The sequence below is a fragment of the Syngnathus scovelli genome, unplaced genomic scaffold (genome assembly GCF_024217435.2).
Source record: "Syngnathus scovelli strain Florida unplaced genomic scaffold, RoL_Ssco_1.2 HiC_scaffold_138, whole genome shotgun sequence".
In the NCBI taxonomy this organism is placed as follows: domain Eukaryota; kingdom Metazoa; phylum Chordata; class Actinopteri; order Syngnathiformes; family Syngnathidae; genus Syngnathus; species Syngnathus scovelli.
The window spans coordinates 28,163-37,500 of NW_026061230.1; positions in this window are offsets into that span (position 1 = coordinate 28,163).

Here is a 9,338-nt window from a genome sequence, read left to right on the forward strand (position 1 = left end):
TCCGGAACATTTTGGCGAATATTTCCTAAGTGCCAACGGCTGTTCCGCCGTAAAGAGTCCGACTCGGCTGGTTCCCGATGTCGGCCAGAACAAGTGAAAAATCGGCCTCTTCCCCTGGAAGTCCGGCCGAGTTAAGGCAAATATTTCCTAAGTGCCAACGGCTGTTCCGCCGTAAAGGGTCCGACTCGGCTGGTTCCCGATGTCGGCCAGAACAAGTGAAAAATCGGCCTCTTCCCCTGGAAGTCCGGCCGAGTTAAGGCAAATATTTCCTAAGTGCCAACGGCTGCTCCGCCGTAAAGCGTCCGACTCGGCTGGTTCCCGATGTCGGCCAGAATAAGTGGAAATTCGGCCTCTTCCCCTGGAGGTCCGTTCAAGATTAACGAATATTTTCTAAGTGCCAACGGCTGCTCCGCCGAAAAGCGTCCGACTCGGCTGGTTCCCGATGTCGGCCAGAACAAGTGAAAATTCGGCCTCTTCCCCTGGAGGTCAGTTGAAGTTTAACGAATATTTTCTAAGTGCCAACGGCTGTTCCGCCGTAAAGAGTCCGACTCGGCTGGTTCCCGATGTCGGCCAGAACAAGTGAAAATTCGGCCTCTTCCCCTGGAGGTCAGTTGAAGTTTAACGAATATTTTCTAAGTGCCAACGGCTGTTCCGCCGTAAAGAGTCCGACTCGGCTGGTTCCCGATGTCGGCCAGAACAAGTGAAAATTCGGCCTCTTCCCCTGGAAGTCCGGCCGAGTTAAGGCAAATATTTCCCAAGTGCCAACGGCTGTTCCGCCGTAAAGGGTCCGACTCGGCTGGTTCCCGATGTCGGCCAGAACAAGTGAAAAATCGGCCTCTTCCCCTGGAAGTCCGGCCAAGTTCGGCGAATATTTCCTAAGTGCCAACGGCTGTTCCGCCGTAAAGAGTCCGACTCGGCTGGTTCCCGATGTCGGCCAGAACAAGTGAAAATTCGGCCTCTTCCCCTGGAAGTCCGGCCGAGTTAAGGCAAATATTTCCTAAGTGCCAACGGCTGTTCCGCCGTAAAGAGTCCGACTCGGCTGGTTCCCGATGTCGGCCAGAACAAGTGAAAAATCGGCCTCTTCCCCTGGAAGTCCGGCCAAGTTCGGCGAATATTTCCTAAGTGCCAACGGCTGTTCCGCCGTAAAGAGTCCGACTCGGCTGGTTCCCGATGTCGGCCAGAACAAGTGAAAATCCGGCCTCTTCCCCTGGAAGTCCGGCCGAGTTAAGGCAAATATTTCCTAAGTGCCAACGGCTGTTCCGCCGTAAAGAGTCCGACTCGGCTGGTTCCCGATGTCGGCCAGAACAAGTGAAAATCCGGCCTCTTCCCCTGGAAGTCCGGCCGAGTTAAGGCGAATATTTCCTAAGTGCCAACGGCTGCTCAGCCTTAAAGTGTCCGACTCGGCTGGTTCCCGATGTCGGCCAGAACAAGTGAAAATCCGGCCTCTTCCCCTGGAAGTCCGGCCGAGTTAAGGCGAATATTTCCTAAGTGCCAACGGCTGCTCAGCCTTAAAGTGTCCGACTCGGCCGGTTCCCGATGTCGGCCAGAACAAGTGAAAATCCGGCCTCTTCCCCTGGAAGTCCGGCCGAGTTAAGGCAAATATTTCCTAAGTGCCAACGGCTGTTCCGCCGTAAAGGGTCCGACTCGGCTGGTTCCCGATGTCGGCCAGAACAAGTGAAAAATCGGCCTCTTCCCCTGGAGGTCCGGAACATTTTGGCGAATATTTCCTAAGTGCCAACGGCTGTTCCGCCGTAAAGTGTCCGCCTCGGCTGGTTCCCGATGTCGGCCAGAACAAGTGAAAATCCGGCCTCTTCCCCTGGAGGTCCGGAACATTTTGGCAAATATTTCCTAAGTGCCAACGGCTGCTCCGCCGTAAAGTGTCCGACTCGGCCGGTTCCCCCGGTCGTCCAGAACAAGTGAAAATCCGGCCTCTTCCCCTGGAAGTCCGGCCGAGTTAAGGCAAATATTTCCTAAGTGCCAACGGCTGCTCAGCCTTAAAGTGTCCGACTCGGCTGGTTCCCGATGTCGGCCAGAACAAGTGAAAATCCGGCCTCTTCCCCTGGAAGTCCGGCCGAGTTAAGGCGAATATTTCCTAAGTGCCAACGGCTGCTCAGCCTTAAAGTGTCCGACTCGGCTGGTTCCCGATGTCGGCCAGAACAAGTGAATATTCGGCCTCTTCCCCTGGAGGTCCGGAACATTTTGGCAAATATTTCCTAAGTGCCAACGGCTGCTCCGCCGTAAAGTGTCCGACTCGGCTGGTTCCCGATGTCGGCCAGAACAAGTGAAAATCCGGCCTCTTCCCCTGGAAGTCCGGCCAAGTTCGGCGAATATTTCCTAAGTGCCAACGGCTGTTCCGCCGTAAAGAGTCCGACTCGGCTGGTTCCCGATGTCGGCCAGAACAAGTGAATATTCGGCCTCTTCCCCTGGAGGTCCGTTCAAGATTAACGAATATTTTCTAAGTGCCAACGGCTGCTCCGCCGTAAAGCGTCCGACTCGGCTGGTTCCCGATGTCGGCCAGAACAAGTGAATATTCGGCCTCTTCCCCTGGAGGTCCGTTCAAGATTAACGAATATTTTCTAAGTGCCAACGGCTGCTCCGCCGTAAAGCGTCCGACTCGGCTGGTTCCCGATGTCGGCCAGAACAAGTGAAAATTCGGCCTCTTCCCCTGGAGGTCAGTTGAAGTTTAACGAATATTTTCTAAGTGCCAACGGCTGCTCCGCCGTAAAGCGTCCGACTCGGCTGGTTCCCGATGTCGGCCAGAACAAGTGAAAATTCGGCCTCTTCCCCTGGAGGTCAGTTGAAGTTTAACGAATATTTTCAAAGTGCCAACGGCTGCTCCGCCGTAAAGCGTCCGACTCGGCTGGTTCCCGATGTCGGCCAGAACAAGTGAAAATTCGGCCTCTTCCCCTGGAGGTCCGTTCAAGATTAACGAATATTTTCTAAGTGCCAACGGCTCTTGCGCCGAAAAGCGTCCGCCTCGTCTGGTTCCCGCGGTCGGACACAAAATGTGTCAATTCGGCCTCTCTGAGGTACCAGGGGTAGGCTTTATGTACTTGGTCCCCCCACTTAGTGTACTCATCACTTTACCCCCCTTTCGCAAAATATAGTCGGCACGTATGTGCAGAACTGTTTATTTTCATTTTAAAAATTGTCTAAGTGCCAGCGGAAGCTGTCACACGAACTGTCCTAGCTACCACGGTGCCCATCCCGGGCAGTGACGGCAAAAGGCCGATGTGTGTTTATGGAAGTCTGAATAATTTCTAAGTGCCAACGGCTCAACCGCCGTAAAGTGTCCGCCTCGGCTGGTTCTCCCGGTCGGCCCGAACGAGCGAAAATTCGGCCTCTTCCCCTGGAGGTCCGGAACATTTTGGCGAATATTTTCAAAGTGCCAACGGCTGCTCCGCCGTAAAGTGTCCGCCTCGGCTGGTTCCCCCGGTCGGCCAGAACAAGTGAAAATTCGGCCTCTTCCCCTGGAGGTCCGGAACATTTTGGCGAATATTTTCAAAGTGCCAACGGCTGCTCCGCCGTAAAGTGTCCGCCTCGGCTGGTTCCCCCGGTCGGCCAGAACAAGTGAAAATTCGGCCTCTTCCCCTGGAGGTCCGGAACATTTTGGCGAATATTTCCTAAGTGCCAACGGCTGCTCCGCCGTAAAGTGTCCGACTCGGCTGGTTCCCCCGGTCGGCCAGAACAAGTGAAAAATCGGCCTCTTCCCCTGGAAGTCCGGCCGAGTTAAGGCAAATATTTCCTAAGTGCCAACGGCTGCTCAGCCTTAAAGGGTCCGACTCGGCTGGTTCCCGATGTCGGCCAGAACAAGTGAAAATTCGGCCTCTTCCCCTGGAAGTCCGGCCGAGTTAAGGCAAATATTTCCTAAGTGCCAACGGCTGCTCCGCCGTAAAGCGTCCGACTCGGCTGGTTCCCGATGTCGGCCAGAACAAGTGAAAATTCGGCCTCTTCCCCTGGAGGTCCGTTCAAGATTAACGAATATTTCCTAAGTGCCAACGGCTGTTCCGCCGTAAAGAGTCCGACTCGGCTGGTTCCCGATGTCGGCCAGAACAAGTGAAAAATCGGCCTCTTCCCCTGGAAGTCCGGCCGAGTTCGGCGAATATTTCCTAAGTGCCAACGGCTGTTCCGCCGTAAAGAGTCCGACTCGGCTGGTTCCCGATGTCGGCCAGAACAAGTGAAAATCCGGCCTCTTCCCCTGGAAGTCCGGCCGAGTTAAGGCAAATATTTCCTAAGTGCCAACGGCTGTTCCGCCGTAAAGGGTCCGACTCGGCTGGTTCCCGATGTCGGCCAGAACAAGTGAAAAATCGGCCTCTTCCCCTGGAAGTCCGGCCGAGTTCGGCGAATATTTCCTAAGTGCCAACGGCTGTTCCGCCGTAAAGAGTCCGACTCGGCTGGTTCCCGATGTCGGCCAGAACAAGTGAAAATCCGGCCTCTTCCCCTGGAAGTCCGGCCGAGTTAAGGCAAATATTTCCTAAGTGCCAACGGCTGTTCCGCCGTAAAGAGTCCGACTCGGCTGGTTCCCGATGTCGGCCAGAACAAGTGAAAAATCGGCCTCTTCCCCTGGAAGTCCGGCCGAGTTCGGCGAATATTTCCTAAGTGCCAACGGCTGTTCCGCCGTAAAGAGTCCGACTCGGCTGGTTCCCGATGTCGGCCAGAACAAGTGAAAATCCGGCCTCTTCCCCTGGAAGTCCGGCCGAGTTAAGGCAAATATTTCCTAAGTGCCAACGGCTGTTCCGCCGTAAAGGGTCCGACTCGGCTGGTTCCCGATGTCGGCCAGAACAAGTGAAAAATCGGCCTCTTCCCCTGGAAGTCCGGCCGAGTTCGGCGAATATTTCCTAAGTGCCAACGGCTGTTCCGCCGTAAAGAGTCCGACTCGGCTGGTTCCCGATGTCGGCCAGAACAAGTGAAAATCCGGCCTCTTCCCCTGGAAGTCCGGCCGAGTTAAGGCGAATATTTCCTAAGTGCCAACGGCTGTTCCGCCGTAAAGGGTCCGACTCGGCTGGTTCCCGATGTCGGCCAGAACAAGTGAAAAATCGGCCTCTTCCCCTGGAAGTCCGGCCGAGTTCGGCGAATATTTCCTAAGTGCCAACGGCTGTTCCGCCGTAAAGAGTCCGACTCGGCTGGTTCCCGATGTCGGCCAGAACAAGTGAAAATCCGGCCTCTTCCCCTGGAAGTCCGGCCGAGTTAAGGCGAATATTTCCTAAGTGCCAACGGCTGTTCCGCCGTAAAGGGTCCGACTCGGCTGGTTCCCGATGTCGGCCAGAACAAGTGAAAAATCGGCCTCTTCCCCTGGAAGTCCGGCCGAGTTCGGCGAATATTTCCTAAGTGCCAACGGCTGTTCCGCCGTAAAGAGTCCGACTCGGCTGGTTCCCGATGTCGGCCAGAACAAGTGAAAATCCGGCCTCTTCCCCTGGAAGTCCGGCCGAGTTAAGGCGAATATTTCCTAAGTGCCAACGGCTGCTCAGCCTTAAAGTGTCCGACTCGGCTGGTTCCCGATGTCGGCCCGAACGAGCGAAAATTCGGCCTCTTCCCCTGGAGGTCCGGAACATTTTGGCGAATATTTCCTAAGTGCCAACGGCTGCTCCGCCGTAAAGTGTCCGACTCGGCTGGTTCCCGATGTCGGCCAGAACAAGTGAAAATCCGGCCTCTTCCCCTGGAAGTCCGGCCAAGTTCGGCGAATATTTCCTAAGTGCCAACGGCTGCTCCGCCGTAAAGAGACCGACTCGGCTGGTTCCCGATGTCGGCCAGAACAAGTGAAAATTCGGCCTCTTCCCCTGGAGGTCAGTTGAAGTTTAACGAATATTTCCTAAGTGCCAACGGCTGCTCCGCCGTAAAGTGTCCGACTCGGCTGGTTCCCGATGTCGGCCAGAACAAGTGAATATTCGGCCTCTTCCCCTGGAGGTCCGGACATTTTGGCAAATATTTCCTAAGTGCCAACGGCTGCTCCGCCGTAAAGAGTCCGACTCGGCTGGTTCCCGATGTCGGCCAGAACAAGTGAAAAATCGGCCTCTTCCCCTGGAAGTCCGGCCGAGTTCGGCGAATATTTCCTAAGTGCCAACGGCTGTTCCGCCGTAAAGAGTCCGACTCGGCTGGTTCCCGATGTCGGCCAGAACAAGTGAAAATTCGGCCTCTTCCCCTGGAGGTCCGTTCAAGATTAACGAATATTTTCTAAGTGCCAACGGCTGCTCCGCCGTAAAGCGTCCGACTCGGCTGGTTCCCGATGTCGGCCAGAACAAGTGAAAATTCGGCCTCTTCCCCTGGAAGTCCGGCCGAGTTAAGGCAAATATTTCCTAAGTGCCAACGGCTGCTCAGCCTTTAAGTGTCCGACTCGGCTGGTTCCCGATGTCGGCCAGAACAAGTGAAAATCCGGCCTCTTCCCCTGGAAGTCCGGCCGAGTTAAGGCAAATATTTCCTAAGTGCCAACGGCTGCTCAGCCGTAAAGGGTCCGACTTGGCTGGTTCCCGATGTCGGCCAGAACAAGTGAAAATTCGGCCTCTTCCCCTGGAGGTCAGTTGAAGTTTAACGAATATTTTCTAAGTGCCAACGGCTGCTCCGCCGTAAAGTGTCCGCCTCGGCCGGTTCACCCAGTCGGCCAGAACAAGTGAAAATTTGGCCTCTTCCCCTGGAGGTCCGGAACATTTTGGCGAATATTTTCTAAGTGCCAACGGCTGCTCCGCCGTAAAGCGTCCGACTCGGCTGGTTCCCGATGTCGGCCAGAACAAGTGACAATTCGGCCTCTTCCCCTGGAGGTCCTTTCAAGTTTAACGAATATTTTCTAAGTGCCAACGGCTGCTCCGCCTTAAAGCGTCCGACTCGGCTGGTTCCCGATGTCGGCCAGAACAGGTGAAAATTCGGCCTCTTCCCCTGGAGGTCCGTTCAAGTTTGGCGAATATTTTCTAAGTGCCAACGGCTGCTCCGCCTTAAAGTGTCCGACTCGGCTGGTTCCCGATGTCGGGCAGAACAAGTGACAATTCGGCCTCTTCCCCTGGAAGTCCGGCCGAGTTTGGCGAATATTTTCTAAGTGCCAACGGCTGCTCCGCCGTAAAGAGTCCGACTCGGCTGGTTCCCGATGTCGGCCAGAAAAAGTGACAATTCGGCCTCTTCCCCTGGAGGTCCTTTGAAGTTTAGCGAATATTTTCTAAGTGCCAACGGCTCTTGCGCCGAAAAGCGTCCGCCTCGGCTGGTTCCCGCGGTCGGCCGTAATAGGCGAAAATTCGGCCTCTTCCCCTGGAGCGACCTCCAAATTTGGGCGAAATTTTTTCTAAGTGCCTAAAGGTACCAGGGGTTGGGGTACCAGGGGTGCATTACCAACTGGTCTTTTGTCAACCCATGTACTTTTTCTAGAGTACATGGGTTGGTCCCCCCACTTAGTGTACTCATCACTTTACCCCCCTTTCGCAAAATATAGTCAGAACGAGCATGGGGGACGCAATTGTTTTCCATGCAAATCAATTGGGCCTGGTCCGAGCGCTGGTAACGGCCGCCAGCAAGCGTCCCCTGCTCGGATAGCAGAACTGAAGAAGGCACGGCACTTCCAGAGAGAGAGAGAGAAAATTTTCTAAGTGCCACATTTCTCAAAAATTTTCAAAGTGCCACATCTCTCAAAAAATTTCTAAGTGCCACATCTCTCAAAAAATTTCTAAGTGCCACATCTCTGAAAAACATTTCTAAGTGCCACATCTCTGAAAAACTTTCTAAGTGCCACATCTCTGAAAAATTTTCTAAGTGCCACAGCACGGCTGTGAAATATTCAAAGTCCTACAGGCATTGGCAGAATCCGCGGACGGCCGTCTGCTCCCGGCGGCCGCCGCGAAGCTACTACCCCCTCCCGGGGACGGCTGTCTGCTCCCGGCAGCCGTCCTTACCCCCCTCCCCCGTTTGCACCGCCTGAAGTTAGACCCGCCTTGGTAGGGCCCCCACCGGCCCCGGCTCGCCGGCGTTGGGTGGACGGTTCCTGCCCACTTGCGGGTCCCGGTCGCTTGGCAACCGACCGGGGAGGACCAGCCGCCTCCTTAAACACAGGCTGGAAGGGAAATCCGATCAAGCTACGGAGGACCGGCCGCCTCCATAAACTCAGGCCGGAAGGGAAATCCAATCAAGCTACGGAGGACCGGCCGCCTCCATAAACACAGGCCGGAAGGGAAATCCAATCAAGCTACGGAGGACCGGCCGCCTCCATAAACTCAGGCCGGAAGGGAAATCCGATCAAGTTACGGAGGACCGGTCGCCTCCCTAAACACAGGCCGGGCAAAAATCCACGAATGGCCCGTCAAGGGTAGAAGGTCATCCAAGGAAGGAGGTACCGGCCGCCTCCTTAAACACAGGCCGGGCAAAAATCTGCGAATGGCCCGTCAAGGGTAGTAGGTCATCCAAGAAAGGGGGTACCGGCCGCCTCTATTAACAGGCCGGGCAAAAATCTGCGAATGGGCCCGTCAAGGGTAGTGGGTCATCCAAGGAAGGAGGTACCGGCCGCCTCCTTAAACACAGGCCGGGCAAAAATCTGCGAATGGCCCGTCAAGGGTAGTAGGTCATCCAAGAAAGGGGGTACCGGCCGCCTCTATTAACAGGCCGGGCAAAAATCTGCGAATGGGCCCGTCAAGGGTAGTGGGTCATCCAAGGAAGGAGGTACCGGCCGCCTCCTTAAACACAGGCCGGGCAAAAATCTGCGAATGGCCCGTCAAGGGTAGTAGGTCATCCAAGAAAGGGGGTACCGGCCGCCTCTATTAACAGGCCGGGCAAAAATCTGCGAATGGGCCCGTCAAGGGTAGTGGGTCATCCAAGGAAGGAGGTACCGGCCGCCTCCTTAAACACAGGCCGGGCAAAAATCTGCGAACGGTCCGTCAAGGATTCTGGCTCATCCAAGAAAGGGGGTACCGGCCGCCTTACTAACAGGCCGGAGTACAGGGGGCGAAAGGCTGTCGATGGGGAAGGATCGGGGCCGACGGCTAATCTAGCGATGCCCGCGTCGGGCGGTCACTCCGACGAATGAGCGGGGCCGAATCCGGCGCGAGGCGGCCTTCAGGCACGTGGTTCGAGACGACCTCACCCGGCTCTAGCCCGGAGGATCGGAGGCAACGGCCGTCTCCTTAAGCTAAGGCCGGACGAAAATCTGCGGATGCGGTCCATCCAAGGCAGACGGAGGTACCGGCCGCCTCGGTAAACAAAGCCCGGGCAAAAATCTGCGAATGGTCCGTCAAGGATTCTGGCTCATCCAAGGTGGGGGTACCGGCCGCCTCTATTAACAGGCCGGAGTACAGGGGGCGAAAGGCTGTCGATGGGGAAGGATCGGGGCCACGGCTAATCTAGCGATGCCCGCGTCGGGCGGTCACGTCCGA